Source organism: Entelurus aequoreus, linkage group LG15, assembly GCF_033978785.1.
Source record: "Entelurus aequoreus isolate RoL-2023_Sb linkage group LG15, RoL_Eaeq_v1.1, whole genome shotgun sequence".
NCBI lineage: Eukaryota > Metazoa > Chordata > Actinopteri > Syngnathiformes > Syngnathidae > Entelurus > Entelurus aequoreus.
In genome coordinates this window covers 50,347,017-50,364,006 of record NC_084745.1, presented here as the reverse complement: position 1 = coordinate 50,364,006, position 16,990 = coordinate 50,347,017, and the positions used below count along the sequence as shown (strand labels likewise).

The 16,990-nt window shown below is 39.2% G+C and overlaps 1 pseudogene; it reads left to right on the top strand.

Annotated features, from left to right (window-relative positions):
• LOC133630327 (netrin-G1-like) overlaps positions 1–16,990 on the top strand; it is a 139,202-nt pseudogene that overhangs the window by 121,408 nt on the left and 804 nt on the right.

Sequence of the window (16,990 nt, the reverse complement as noted above, 5' to 3'; positions counted from 1 at the left end):
TAAGCCCCTCTTTCTGTCGGCGCCGCCTATCGCCGTGGAAGGCGGCGCGGAAGAAAGAGGGGGTGCGGTGGGCGATCCGGTAAAAGGCACGCATAGGAGGAGGACGGGTTTTGTAATTGAGACAGAACGGATACAAGCGGTAGAAAAATGGATGGATGGATGGATTCAATAAAGCCCCCCTGGTGGTCACTGTGAGGAAATACCATACCATACCAATGTTATATATAAAGCCCTTTAAAAACAACCACAGTTGAAAAACAAAGGGCTGTACGCCACAAACAAGTAAACATATATATATATATATATATATATATATATATATATATATATATATATATATATATATATATATATATATATATATACAGACCAAAAGTTTGGACACACCTTCTCATTCGATGCGTTTTCTTTATTTTCATGACTATTTACACTGTAGACTGTCACTGAAGGCATCAAAACTATGAACGAGCACATGTGGAGTTAAGTACTTTTATGTTCTATATTCTAGTTTCTTCAAAATCGCCACCCTTTGCTCTGATTACTCCTTTGCACACCGGTTTGTATCAGTCCATCTTAGATGAGCTCAGGCCCAGCGAAGCCGACGGCGTTTCTGGGTGTTGTTGATAAACGGTTTTCGCCTTGCATAGGAGAGTTTTAACTTGCACTTACAGATGTAGCGACCAACTGTAGTTACTGACAGTGGGTTTCTGAGGTGTTCCTGAGCCCATGTGGTGATATCCTTTACACACTGATGTCGCTTGTTGATGCCGTACAGCCTGAGGGATGGAAGGTCACGGGCTTAGCTGCTTACGTGCAGTGATTTCTCCAGATTCTCTGAACCCTTTGATGATATTACGGAGCGTAGATGGTGAAATCCCTAAATTCCTTGCAATAGCTGGTTGAGAAAGGTTGTTCTTAAACTGTTCAACAATTTGCTCACGCATTTGTTGACAAAGTGGTGACCCTCGCCCCATCCTTGTTTGTGAATGACTGAGCATTTCGTGGAGTCTACTTTTATACCCAATCATGGCACCCACCTGTTCCCAATTTGCCTGTTCACCTGTGGGATGTTCCAAATAAGTGTTTGATGAGCATTCCTCAACTTTATCAGTATTTATTGCCACCTTTCCCAACTTCTTTGTCACGTGTTGCTGGCATCAAATTGAAAAGTTAATGATGTGGAGTTATGTACTTATATGTTTCGTATTCTAGTTCCTTCAAAATTGCCACCCTTTGCTCTGATTGCTGCTCTGCACACTCTTGGCATTCTCTCGATGAGCTTCAGGAGGCAGTCGCCTGGAAGGGTTTTCACTTCACAGGTGTGGTTGTGTTCTAATCATGGCAGATTCGGTTACAAACAACGACGACTATTTATGGAGAAATTAGGATTTACAACATTATTTTTGAATCTGGATATATCTAGGATGAACTACGGATTCTCTAAGAAAGTAGGAAGGAAGAGTGAAACGTTGGAGCTGACAGAAGCCGAGAGGGTGAGGTGAAAGTGAATCGAAGCTGCAAAATGTGGAATTTGAAGCCAAGCTATTTCGACATAAATGGAGTGCTTACACTTAATCAACCGGATAAAAAACTTCCCCGGCCAGCTGGACCCGACAAACAGCTGTCCATGGAGTGAGTCACTTTAATATCGATCATGATACACGCAGTACATCATGCGTGTCATTACAACTACATCTCTTGCCGTAGTTAGCTTCTACGGCTAATACCGTAGCACGCCGATGTGTTACTACGCTACAAAAATAGTTCCTCGGTGTTCGCTCTTACAATAACAATGTTGTTACAGTTTGGTTATTACACAGGTTACAGAACGTAAATGAAGTATTGTTGACAGTTTCTGAATGCATTTTTAAAGTAATTTACAGTTAGAATTGATTGTTCCAATTTGCTGCTATGCTAGCCACCATGAATGAGCCTTTTTTAAATACAACTTTTATCTTCTTGTCTCCCACAATAATTGTGAACAAAAGGCATTTCCCATTTAATGAGGCCTTAGAAAACAAGTCTAAAATCACTACTATGTCTATTTAGGGGGACTTTTACCTGCAGATATTCTTTTTTTTAGGTCCAGACCTATTAAATAAGTGCCAATGCGGTTAGCATCAGTGTGGCCTTTTAAGTACAAATAAAATGTTCATAATAATGACATTTTACATTTTGTACAGTGCGCATAGTACCAGTTTTACATTGGACTGAAAAGAAGAAGGGTCGTTAGATGGACGGATTATTTTTTTTTTAGTAATACTGTTATGTACCGGGGGTAGTAGACGGCACAGACACAAGGGGGGCGTAGTATTTCACTCTATGTTTTACTATATATATATATATATATATATATATATATATATATATATATATATATATATATATATATATATATATATATATATATATATATATTTATATATATATAAATATATATATATATATATTTATATATATATAAATATATATATATATATATATTTATATATATATAAATATATATATATTTATATATATATAAATATATATATATATATATATATATATATATATATTTATATATATATATATATATATTTATATATATATATTTATATATATATATTTATATATATATATTTATATATATATATATATATATATATATATATATATATATATATATATATATATATATATATATATATATATATATATATATGCATAATAACAACCAATATTTTTAATTAAACAATGGTATGGAGTGTGACAAAATCCAAGCGAGTGTATGGTGTGTGAGACTATGTGTGGAGATTAGCTGTTGAGTGTTACCAGTAGTGTTGAGCGAGAGGCAAGTCCAAAAGGGGCAGGGCATGCTCATAGATCCGTGAGACAAGCAGGAATTTGAGGACTATAGTGGGGCGTAAGAGGTTTGTGTCCAAGCGGGAGGTCGAGATCCAAGGAATGACGAGACACACAGCTTGTCAATGCGGGAACGGAGGTCTGCCGTTGGAGCGACAAGGAGGACACGACGGGAGATAAAACACAGAGAGAGAGCAAGGTTGGCATAGAGCTTGATGATCGCTTACGGTACTCGAACAGATGGTTACATTCTGGCCCGGAACGCAGGTCTGCACTGGCTTAAGAAGCCCTTGAAGCTCATCACTGACAGGTGCGCTGAGTGCTGATTGACTGCAGCTGCTTGCTGCCGCCGGAGTGACGCGTGCAGGAGGTGAGCGGCCGTGGGCGTGTCCCGAGGTGCGCTCCGCGGGGCGCATTGATGATGCGCCCGAGCCGTGACAAATACTACAAAAATCAGTACCTCTGTCAGGACGTTATGCAGCTATAGAAACATCTCACTTGACACCAAACTCGGAGTCCCACTTTACGGCTGTGAATGCTTGACTTTATTAATCAACAACTGAGAAAATTACAGGCAACTGAATTGTGGCACTTCAGCGAACCGCTCCGCATACCGTGGACTGAATAGAAAAGTAATGAAGAGGTGTTGGCGCCGGCAAAAACAAGAAGATCTCTTATTGCAACGACTCGAGCGAGGCAGCTGACATTCCTCGAACCTGTCGTTAGATAAGACAGCTGAGAAAAACTGATGCTAACAGGACAACCAGTAGGAAAGAAAGCGACAACGAACATTATATCGACAGCCTAAGAAATGTTATCGGACATACCAGTAATATAGAACTCATACAGTGTATATCATGTGTTGCTTCATTATAATACTTATATAAGACTTTTAAAATCATTTTGATAGTAGGCTAATATAGCTAATATAGACACTTACATCATGTGTTGCTTCATTAAAACACTTATATAAGACTTTTAAAATAATTTTGATAGTAGGTTAATATAGATAATATAGACACTTACGTCATGTGTTGCTTCATTATAACACTTATATAAGACTTTTAAAATAATTTTGATAGTAGGCTAATATAGCTAATATAGACACTTACATCATGTGTTGCTTCATTATAACACTTATATAAGACTTTTAAAGTCATTTTGATAGTAGGCTCATATAGCTAATATAGACACTTACATCATGTGTTGCCTTCATTATAACACTTATATAAGACTTTTAAAGTCATTTTGATAGTAGGCTCATATAGCTAATATAGACACTTACATCATGTGTTGTCTTCATTATAACACTTATATAAGACTTTTAAAGTCATTTTGATAGTAGGCTAATATAGCTAATATAGACACTTACATCATGTGTTGCTTCATTATAACACTTATATAAGACTTTTAAAATCATTTTGATAGTAGGCTAATATAGCTAATATAGACACTTACGTCATGTGTTGCTTCATTATAACACTTATATAAGACTTTTAAAATCATTTTGATAGTAGGCTAATATAGCTAATATAGACACTTACGTCATGTGTTGCTTCATTATAACACTTATATAAGACTTTTAAAGTAATTTTGATAGTAGGCTAATATAGCTAATATAGACACTTGCCTCATGTGTTGCCTTAATTATAACACTTATAGAATACTTTTAAAAGTCATTTTGTTAGTATGCTAATATAGCTAATATAGACACTTACATCATGTATTGCCTTCATTATAACACTTATATAAGACTTTTAATTTTTAGCGGCTCCAGACAGATTTGTTTTGTATTTTTGGCCCAATATGGCTCTATCAACATTTTGTGTTGCCAACCCCTGGATTAAGGTAATCCCAATCGCTAATGCAACCAAGAAGCATTTGCGTCATACTAAAAAGACAAAAAAAAAGGTGAAGTTACCGGAGAAAAATGGTAAACTAATCATTAAAAGAGTTGTGAATGCTCAAATGATCTCCCCTATGAGTCCCCTATAGTCACTGGGTGTGTCGTGCTACTGAACACCACAAATGGCAGTAAATACATTGAAAGTATCCTCAATGAACTAAGTATGTTAATAAGCAAAGGATGTTTTATTTATTTGAGTGGGACTAAACACATCTTGTAATACTGCAAGTATTTCCTTAAAGACGGATCGAGCAAGACAAAAGGAAGAGTAAAAAAAAATGGCGTTCCAGGCTGGGTTCAATTTGCTGTCTGGGCTCCACGTCTGACACATCTGTCACACGTACAGATTGATTTGATTGGTGGGAGCCCATCCATCTTGATGTCTTATCAGCGGCCAGTAAATTTATACTCCCTCAAGTCCCATCCTCCATCAATGGCCGTGTTGCAGACAGGCCAAGGTTGTCAGCGCCAGAATCATATCTTAGTTTCAAAGTGGACACCATTTTCCACATTAACATACAACATGTAACATTCCAAGGAACGGAGGCCGAGAGACTGAGTCCCGGTTTGCCGGTCGCTTATTCTCAAGAGGCAACATTCCACTACAACAAGCTCAATCTCCGTCTCGCTCGTCCCTTCGGAAAATCCCGAACAACCTTTGACCTCCACAACACACTTCAATTCCCAGCCTTGTCTCGGAAGTCCCAGCCCCAAGTCAAAGTCATTGGCTAGAAACCGTAGGCTAGAAACCCTAACCAGTTGTTACAATATGTTATTTTAGGATCTACGAATTGTCTGTTTTAATTGTAAATATTTGTTGATGCCAGTAAAATGTACACTTAACTTGTTCTATTGTACTAAAGTAGATTGGTCAGATCGAGTCTTAGACTTAGATTGGTCAGATCGAGTCTTAGACTTTGATTGGTCAGATCGAGTCTTTGACTTGGATTGGTCAGATCGAGTCTTAGACTTAGATTGGTCAGATTGAGTCTTAGACTTTGATTGGTCAGATCGAGTCTTAGACTTATATTGGTCAGATCGAGTCTTTGACTTGGATTGGTCAGATCGAGTCTTTGACTTGGATTGGTCAGATCGAGTCTTTGACTTGGATTGGTCAGATCGAGTCTTAGACTTAGATTGGTCAGATCGAGTCTTAGACTTAGATTGGTCAGATCGAGTCTTAGACTTTGATTGGTCAGATCGAGTCTTTGACTTGGATTGGTCAGATCGAGTCTTAGACTTAGATTGGTCAGATCAAGTCTTAGACTTTGATTGGTCAGATCGAGTCTTAGACTTAGATTGGTCAGATTGAGTCTTAGACTTTGATTGGTCAGATCGAGTCTTTGACTTAGATTGGTCACATCGAGTCTTTGACTTGGATTGGTCAGATCGAGTCTTAGACTTAGATTGGTCAGAGACTTAGATTGGTCCGATCGAGTCTTTGACTTAGATTGGTCAGATCGAGTCTTAGACTTAGATTGGTCAGAGACTTAGATTGGTCCGGTCGAGTCTTTGACTTAGATTGGTCAGATCGAGTCTTAGACTCAGATTGGTCAGATCGAGTCTTTGACTTAGATTGGTCAGATCGAGTCTTAGACTTAGATTGGTCAGATCGAGTCTTTGACTTAGATTGGTCAGATCGAGTTTTTGACTTGGATTGGTCAGATCGAGTCTTAGACTTAGATTGGTCAGATTGAGTCTTAGACTTTGATTGGTCAGATCGAGTCTTTGACTTAGATTGGTCAGATCGAGTCTTTGACTTAGATTGGTCAGATTGAGTCTTAAACTTCGATTGGTCAGATCGAGTCTTTGACTTGGATTGGTCTGATCGAATCTTTGACTTGGATGGGTCAGATCGAGTCTTAGACTTAGATTGGTCAGATCAAGTCTTAGACTTAGATTGGTCCGATCGAGTCTTAGACTTAGATTGGTCAGATCGAGTCTTTGACTTTGATTGGTCAGATCGAGTCTTTGACTTTGATTGGTCGGATTGAGTCTTAGACTTTGATTGGTCGGATCGAGTCTTTGACTTTGATTGGTCGGATCGAGTCTTTGACTTGGATTGGTCAGATCGAGTCTTTGACTTAGATTGGTCAGATCGAGTCTTTGACTTAGATTGGTCAGATTGAGTCTTAGACTTTGATTGGTCAGATCGAGTCTTTGACTTGGATTGGTCTGATCGAGTCTTTGACTTGGATGGGTCAGATCGAGTCTTAGACTTAGATTGGTCAGATCAAGTCTTAGACTTAGATTGGTCCGATCGAGTCTTTGACTTAGATTGGTCAGATCGAGTCTTAGACTTAGATTGGTCAGATCAAGTCTTTGACTTATATTGGTCAGATCTAGTCTTCGACTTAAATTGGATCTAACATAATAGTGTGGGAGTCCAGTCGATAGTGGATCTAACATAATAGTGAAAGTCCAGTCCATAGTGGATCTAACATAATAGGGAGAGTTCAGTACATAGTGGATCTAACATAATAGTGTGAGAGTCCAGTCCATAGTGGATCTAACATAATAGTGTGAGAGTCCAGTCCATAGTGGATCTAACATAATAGTGAGAGTCCAGTCCATAGTGGATCTAACATAATAGTGAAAGTCCAGTCCATAGTGGATCTAACATAATAGGGAGAGTTCAGTACATAGTGGATCTAACATAATAGTGTGAGAGTCCAGTCCATAGTGGATCTAACATAATAGTGTGAGAGTCCAGTCCATAGTGGATCTAACATAATAGTGGGAGTCCAGTCCATAGTGGATCTAACATAATAGAGAGAGTCCAATCCATAGTGGATCTAACATAATAGTGGGAGTCCAGTCCATAGTGGATCTAACATAATAGTGAGAGTCCAGTCCATAGTGGATTTAACATACTAGTGAGAGTCTAGTCCATAGTGGATCTAACGCAATAGTGTGAGAGTCCAGTCCATAGTGGATCTAACATAATAGTGTGAGAGTCCAGTCGATAGTGGATCCAACATAATGGTGAGAGTCCAGTCCATAGTGGATCTAACATAATAGTGAGAGTCCTGTCCATAGTGGATCTAACATAATAGTGAGAGTCTAGTCCATTGTGGATCCAACATAATAGTGTGAGAGTCCTGTCCATAGTGGATCTAACATAATATTGTGAGAGTCCAGTCCATAGTGGATCTAGCATAATATTGTGAGAGTCCAGTCCATAGTTGATCTAACATAATAGTCTGAGAGTCCAGTCCATAGTGGATCTAACATAATAGTGTGAGAGTCCAGTCCAATGTGGATCTAACATAATAGTGTGAGAGTCCAGTCCATAGTGGATCTAACATAATAGTGTGAGAGTCCAGTCCATAGTGGATCTAACATAATAGTGGGAGTCCAGTCCATAGTGGATCTAACATAATAGTGAGAGTCCAGTCCATAGTGGATCTAACATAATAGTGAGAGTCCAGTCCATAGTGGATCTAACATAATAGTGGGAGTCCAGTCCATAGTGGATCTAACATAATAGTGAGAGTCCAGTCCATAGTGGATCTAACATAATAGTGGGAGTCCAGTCCATAGTGGATCTAACATAATAGTGAGAGTCCAGTCCATAGTGGATCTAACATAATAGTGAGAGTCCAGTCCATAGTGGATCCAACATAATAGTAAGAGTCCAGTCCATAGTGGATCTAACATAATAGTGAGAGTCCAGTCCATAGTGGATCTAACATAATAGTGTGAGAGTCCAGTCCATAGTGGATCTAACATAATAGTGGGAGTCCAGTCCATAGTGGATCTAACCTAATAGTGAGAGTCCAGTCCATAGTGGATCTAACATAATAGTGTGAGAGTCCAGTCCATAGTGGATCTAACATAATAGTGAGAGTCCAGTCGATAGTGGATCTAACATAATAGTAAGAGTCCAGTCTATAGTGGATCTAACATAATAGTGAGTGTCCAGTCCATAGTGGATCTAACATAATAGTGAGAGTCCAGTCCATAGTGGATCTAACATAATAGTGAGTGTCCAGTCCATAGTGGATCTAACATAATAGTGAGAGTCCAGTCCATAGTGGATCTAACATAATAGTGAGATTCCAGTCTATAGTGGATCTAACATAATAGTGAGTGTCCAGTCCATAGTGGATCTAACATAATAGTGGGAGTCCAGTCCATATTGGATCTAACATAATAGTGAGAGTCCAGTCGATAGTGGATCTAACATAATAGTGAGAGTCCAGTCTATAGTGGATCTAACATAATAGTGAGTGTCCAGTCCATAGTGGATCTAACATAATAGTGAGAGTCCAGTCCATAGTGGATCTAACATAATAGTGAGTGTCCAGTCCATAGTGGATGTAACATAATAGTGAGAGTCCAGTCCACAGTGGATCTAACATAATAGTGAGATTCCAGTCTATAGTGGATCTAACATAATAGTGAGTGTCCAGTCCATAGTGGATCTAACATAATAGTGAGAGTCCAGTCCATAGTGGATCTAACATAATAGTGAGTGTCCAGTCCATAGTGGATCTAACATAATAGTGAGAGTCCAGTCCATAGTGGATCTAACATAATAGTGAGATTCCAGTCTATAGTGGATCTAACATAATAGTGAGTGTCCAGTCCATAGTGGATCTAACATAATAGTGGGAGTCCAGTCCATATTGGATCTAACATAATAGTGAGAGTCCAGTCGATAGTGGATCTAACATAATAGTGAGAGTCCAGTCTATAGTGGATCTAACATAATAGTGAGTGTCCAGTCCATAGTGGATCTAACATAATAGTGAGAGTCCAGTCCATAGTGGATCTAACATAATAGTGAGTGTCCAGTCCATAGTGGATGTAACATAATAGTGAGAGTCCAGTCCATAGTGGATCTAACATAATAGTGAGATTCCAGTCTATAGTGGATCTAACATAATAGTGAGTGTCCAGTCCATAGTGGATCTAACATAATAGTGAGAGTCCAGTCCATAGTGGATCTAACATAATAGTGAGTGTCCAGTCCATAGTGGATCTAACATAATAGTGTGAAAGTCCAGTCCATAGTGGATCTAACATAATAGTGAGAGTCCAGTCCATAGTGGGGCCAGCAGGAGACCATCTCGCGTGTGGACAGGTCAGCTTCGCAGAGATGTCCCCAACCGATGCACAGATGAGTGGTCCACCCTGGGTCCCGACCCTTGACGAAGGAAAGGGGGGCAGAGCAGAAAAGAAACGGCAGATCAACTGGTCTAAAAGGAGGTCTATTTAAAGGCTAGAGTATACAAATGAGTTTTAAGATGGGACTTAAATGCTTCTACTGAGGTAGCATCTCTAACTGTTACCAGGAGGGCATTCCATAGTACTGGAGCCCCAATAGAAAACGCCCTATAGCCCGCAGACTTTTTTTGGGCTCTGGGAATCACTAATAAGCCACAGTTCTTTCAACGCAGATTTCTCGTAAGTCGTGAAATGGAAGCGAACATACATGTGCTGCCTGGACGGAGCCCTTGAGTCAGATTCACGAGCCTCTTTGTTTACGACAATGTTGATTTTGTTTTTTGGGGCGGCCATTAAATCCGGCCAACAGCCCGACAGTAACGGGGACCATGCAAATTGAATTGGGAGTAGACCCCTGCCAACAAGCACCAGCATAAACCGGCGCACACACTCTCATTATCTCCATGTTGATCTGATTAAACTGTTGTTATTTTTGAGTGGACTGATGATATTAGCCGCAATTAAGCGCCGCGGCAACCTCCGCTCTGGCTTTGTTTTGTGTAACTCGTGAACCCCCCCTCCCCCCCTCCATCTTGACTACTCATCACCCGCTGGGATTTATAGCAACGTCTTCAGTAATTACAGCAATGCTGCGTTCAGGGTGCGGTCAATTACGTGCACATGTGCCAAGCCATTAATTGCTTAACAGAGCCATCGCCGGTTCCTTCCCCCCCCCCCCCCCCCCCCCCCCCCACTCCAGTAAAACGCAGATGTCTGCCATCGATTTCCACGAGGCCATACACTCAGCGTTTTATCTCTTTCCTCTTCTCCGGGCGGAGGTTATTGATCTACATAAAGGCTATATTTTGAAGCGCGGAAGACAAGCGGCGGAGGCGAGCGATGAAAGATGTTTACCTGTGGGTCGGGGAGAGTGCTCAGCGGCGGGCCAAGGTTGCCAGGTGCTACGCACAGCACTTTTTTGAACATCCTCAGGCTTGCGCCAATCGATCGGGATCACGTCTGCACATATCTAATGACACCTTTTTAGCTTTTTTTTTATGCCCCGAAACGGAACATTCTACAAAAGCAGTGAAGTTGGCACGTTGTGTAAATGGTAATAAAAACAGAATACAATGATTTGCGAATCCTTTTCAACTTATATTCAATGGACTAGACTGCAAAGACAAGATATTTAATGTTCACACTGAGAAACTTCATATTTTTTTGCAAATAATCATTAACTTAGAATTTAATGGCAGCAACACATTGCAAAAAAGTTGTCAGGGAGGTGTTTTTACCACTGTGTTACATGGCCTTTCCTTTTAACACTCGGTAAACGTTTGGGAACTGAGGAGACACATTTTTGAATTATTTCCCATTCTTGCTTGATGTACAGCTTAAGTTGTTCAACAGTCTAGTACCCGCACTCTTTATTATGATGCCACGCTGTTGTAACACGTGGCTTGGCATCGTCTTGCCGAAATAAGCAGGGGCGTCATGATAACGTTGCTTCGATTGCTCCAAAACCTGTATGTATCTTTCACCATTAATGGTGCCTTCACAGATGTGTAAGTTACCCATGCCTTGGGCACTAATACACCCCCATACCATCACACGTGCTGGCTTTTCAACTTTGCGCCTATATATGGTTATTTTCCTTTTTGTTCCAGAGGACACAAGGTCCACAGTTTCAAAAACTATCTGAAATGTGGACTCGTCAGACCACGGAACACTTTTTCCACTTTGCATCAGTCCATCTTAGATGAGCTCGGGCCCAGAGAAGCCGGCGGCGTTTCTGGGTGTTGTTGATAAATGGCTTTGGCTTTGCATAGTAGAGTTTTAATTTGCACTTACAGATGTAGCGACCAACTGTAGTTACTGACAGTGGTTTCCTGAAGTGTTCCTGAGCCCATGTGGTGATATCCTTTACACACTGATGTCGCTTTTTGATGCAGTATTGCGGGATCGAAGGTCCGTAATATCATCGCTGAAGTGCAATGATTTCTCCAGAGTCTCTGAACCTTTTGATGATATTACGGACCATGCATGGTGAAATCCCTTAATTCCTTTGCAGGTTGAGAAATGTTCTTAAACCGTTCAACATTTTTGCTCACGCATTTGTTGACAAAGTGGTGACCCTCGCCCCATCCTTGTTTGTGAATGACTGAGCATTTCATGGAAGCTGCTTTTATACCCAATCATGGCACCACCTGTTCCCAATTAGCCTGTTCACCGGTGGGATGTTCCAAATAAGTGTTTGATGAGCATTCCTCAACTTATCAGTATTTATTGCCACCTTTCCCAACTTCTTTGTCACGTGTTGCTGGCATCAAATTCTAAAGTTAATGATTATTTGCAAAAATAAAAAATGTTTATCAGTTTGAACATCAACTATGTTGTCTTTGTAGCATATTCAACTGAATATGGGTTGAAAATGATTTGCAAATCATTGTATTCCGTTTATATTTACATCTAACACAATTTCCCAACTCATATGGAAACGGGGTGTGCATATTTACCAATAGAACAAAATAAGGGTAGCATGTCAAGGCTGCTTTCTAGAAAAGTCGTACCCCCTCTGAAGACTGATCACACATACGGGGGAAGGTAATGTCACACCTAACGTTGCCACCACCAGACCCGGTGGACGTACCAGAACAGGAAGTGGCCTGGTGGTCCAAGCTGGATATTAATGAAGCCGTCCCGCAGTTAGAATGCCTGTTTAATTTGCACCTTGCCTTGGAGGACCAAGGGAAAAACTTGCAAAGCTTGTTAGTGAAAAGGAGCTTTTTTATCCCCCTCACCTACTTGATCTTTGCCTCAATAGACCGTCCGACAGTAACATGTGAGGCCTTTTTTTTCCCCCCTTCGACATCAGAGTCACTTCCACACATGCACCGGGTGCCATCTTCAACCTAATCAAGTGGTGGATTATCTTTTTTTTTCCTGATGAATTGCAGCTTGTAGCACTTGAAAGGTCCTCTTTTTTGCGGAGAGCCTCTGACAAGCGGATATAACTCCCAGGGAGCTCGGTAATCATGTGCGCTAAATCGGACAAATGTTTTTTGAAAGACCTCTTTAGCAGAAGGCGGACGGAGTTAAACGTGTGCACTTCAAGACCACTAGTCCAATGGAGATGTTTCTCAGATTTCTATTTCTCTTCATTTTTGCAGCAAATTCCTAAAACCGTAGAGTTCTCCTGTTGTACCAACGTAAACACATTGGTAGATCCTTGCATTGACATTGTAACTAGAGATGTCCGATAATGGCTTTTTTGCCGATATTCCAATATTGTCCAACTCTTAATTACCGATTCCGATATCAACCGATACCGACATATACAGTCGTGGAATTAACACATTATTAGAGACGTACGATATCAACCGATACCGATATATACAGTCGTGGAATTAACACATTATTAGAGATGATAAATGCTTTAAATGTAATATCGGAAATTATCGGTATCGTTTTATTTTATTTTCGTATCGTTTTTTGTTTTTTTTATATATTAAATCAACATAAAAAATTAAAAAAAATAAAAATAAAAATCACATAAAAAACACAAGATACACTTACAATTAGTGCACCAACCCAAAAAAAACCTCCCTCCCCTCATTCACAAAAAAAAAAAAAAAAAAAATACCTGGGATTTATATCGCGCTTTTCTAAGTACCCAAAGTCGCTTTGCATGTAGAACCCATCATTCATTCACACCTGGGTTGTTTCTTTCTGTTATTAATATTTCTGGTTCCTACATTATATATCAATATATATTAGGGATGTCCGATAATGGCTTTTTGCCGATATCCGATATTCCGATATTGTCCAACTTTTTAATTACCGATACCGATATCAACCGATACCGATATCAACCGATATATACAGTCGTGGAATTAACACATTATTATGTCTAATTTGGACAACCAGGTATGGTGAAGATAATGTACTTTTAAAAAAAAATTATAAAAATAAAATAAGATAAATAAATTAAAAACATTTTCTTGAATAAAAAAGAAAGTAAAACAGTATAAAAACAGTTACATAGAAACTAGTAATTAATGAAAATGAGTAACATTAACTGTTAAAGGTTAGTACTATTAGTGGACCAGCAGCACGCACAATCATGTGTGCTTACGGACTGTATCCCTTGCAGACTGTATTGATATATATTGATGTATAATGTAGGAACCAGAATATTAATAACCGAAAGAAACAACCCTTTTGTGTGAATGAGGAGGGAGGTTTTTTTGGGTTGGTGCATTAATTGTAAGTGTATCTTGTGTTTTTTAGGTTGATTTAATTTTTTAAAAAAAATAAATAAATAAATAAATTTAAAAAAAAACATACCGATAATAAAAAAAAACGATACCGATAATTTCCGATATTACATTTTAACGTCCCTAATATATATCAATACAGTCTGCAAGGGATACAGTCCGTAAGCACACATGATTGTGCGTGCTGCTGGTCCACTAATAGTACTAACCTTTAACAGTTAATTTTACTCATTTTCATTAATTACTAGTTTCTATGTAACTGTTTTTATATTGTTTTACTTTCTTTTTCATTAAATACTTTTTCTTTTTTTTATTTATCTTATTTTATAAACATTTTAAAAAGGACCTTATATTCACCATACCTGGTTGTCCAAATTAGGCATAATAATGTCTTAATTCCACGACTGTATATATCGGTATCGGTAATTAAGAGTTGGACCATATCGGATTATCGGATATCGGCAAAAAGCCATTATCGACATCCCTACACATTATTATGCCTAATTTTGTTGTGATGTCCCGCTGGATGCATTGAACAATGTAGTAAGGTTTTCCAAAATAAATCAACTCAAGTTATGGGAAAAAATGCCAACATGGCACTGCCATATTTATTATCGAGGTCACGAAGTGCAGGGGGGATATTCTAGCGTCCGGAAGAGTTAGTGCTGCAAGGGGTTCTGGGTATTTGTTCTGTTGTGTTTATGTTGTGTTACGGTGCGGATGTTCTCCCGAAATGTGTTTGTCATTCTTGTTTGGTGTGGGTTCACAGTGTGGCGCATATTTGTAACAGTGTTAACGTTGTTTATACGGTCACCCTCAGTGTGACCTGTATGGCTGTTGACCAAATATGCGTTGCAGTTACTTGTGTGTGTGTGTGAAAAGCCGTAGATATTATGTGACTGGGCCGGCACACAAAGGCAGTGCCTTTAAGGTTGTCTGGGTGGAAATCGGGAGAAATTCGGGAGAATGGTTGCCCCGGGAGATTTTCGGGAGGGGCACTGAAATTCGGGAGTCTCCCGGGAAAATCGGGAGGGTTGGCAAGTATGACTGGGAGACGCAACTGCTCTGTACTTCTCCCTATAGTCCGTGTACCACTCCGTACAGCGGCTTTTTAAAAAAGTCATACATTTTACTTTTTGAAACAGACACCGATAGTTTCCGATATTTTATTTTAAAGCATTTATCGGCCGATAATATCGGCAGTCCGATATTATCGGACATCTCTAATTGTAACCTTAATTAATGATGATCTGTAACTAATCTCTTTATATTTTCATCTTTAAAATGCTGAGAAACTTGAGGTATTTTCATTTAATGTCCTTACGTTATCAATCAAACTTTATGTATAAAGCGCTTTTCATACATAAAATACATGCAATGCCAAGTGCTTTACAAGTTAAAAACAATATCCATATCCCCCATTATCACATACGTACGCACGGATACAGATACCACACACATACACACACACACACTCACAACATACAGTACACATATATGCAACTATATGGACAAATGACTGCATGGCTGAGTACAGAGGAGCCATGTGAGTAAACACTATCACAGGAGCCATCTGCACCAGGAGGTCATCAGACCATGCGCACCAGGACGCTGACACAAAAGCGCCCCCCCCCCCCCCCCCCCCCCAACCCCCAAGCATGGCCGATAACCCCTAATCTCGTCTGAGGAATGTTGTAAAATAAAAACAATAAAACTTGTAAAATAGTAAGAACCATGAGCAGGGATGAAGAATAAAATGCAAGACATATGAATATTAATATATATATATATATATATATATCTTTTTTTAAATAAAATACAAATAAAAACATCTATGAATATACAGTAAATAAATAAGAAATAAAGAGAATTAAATAAAATTTGCAAAATACAATTGACTTCAATAAAATAATTAATATCTGGTAAAAACCAAATTAAAAAGGTTGATGATGAAGATGGACACATAAGCAAAAAAATTATTTCCAAAAGAATTTATTGTTTTTAACTGACTTGAACAGTAATTTGTTTTATTTTACAGACGCTGGCTTTTCAACTTTGCGCCTAGAACAATCCGATGGTTCTTTCTCTTTGTTCCGGGGGACACGACGTCCACAGTTCCCAAAAACAATTTGAAATTGGACTGTCGACCACAGAACACTTTTCCACTTTGCATCAGTCCATCTTAGATGAGCTCGGGCCAGCGAAGCCGGCGGCGTTTCTGGGTGTTGTGATAATGGCTTTCGCTTGCATAGTAGAGTTTTAACTGCACTTACAGATGTAGCGATGAACTGTAGTTACTGACAGTGGTTTTTTAAGTGTTTCTGAGCCCGTGTGGTGATATTCTTTACACACTGATGTCGGTTTATGATGGTTTCGGCCTTGCCGCTTACGTGCAGTGACTTCTCCAGATTCTCTGAACCTTTTGATGATATTACGGAGCGTGGATGGTGAAATCCCTAAATTCTTGCAATAGCTGGTTGACAAAGTGGTGACCCTCGCCCCGTCCTTGTTTGTGAATGACTGAGCATTTCGTGGAAGCTGCTTTTTATACCAATCATGGCACCCACCTGTTCCCAATTAGCCTGTTCACTTGTGGGATTTTCAAAATAAGTGCTTGAGGAGTATCCTCAACTTTCTCAGTCTTTGTTGCACTTGTGGCAGTTTTTTTAAACATGTTGCAGGCAGCAAATTCCAAATGAGCTAATATTGCAAAAAAATAAGGTTTTCCCCGTTTGTTGTCTTTGCAGTCTATTCAATTGATATAAGTTGGAAAGGATTTGCAAATCAT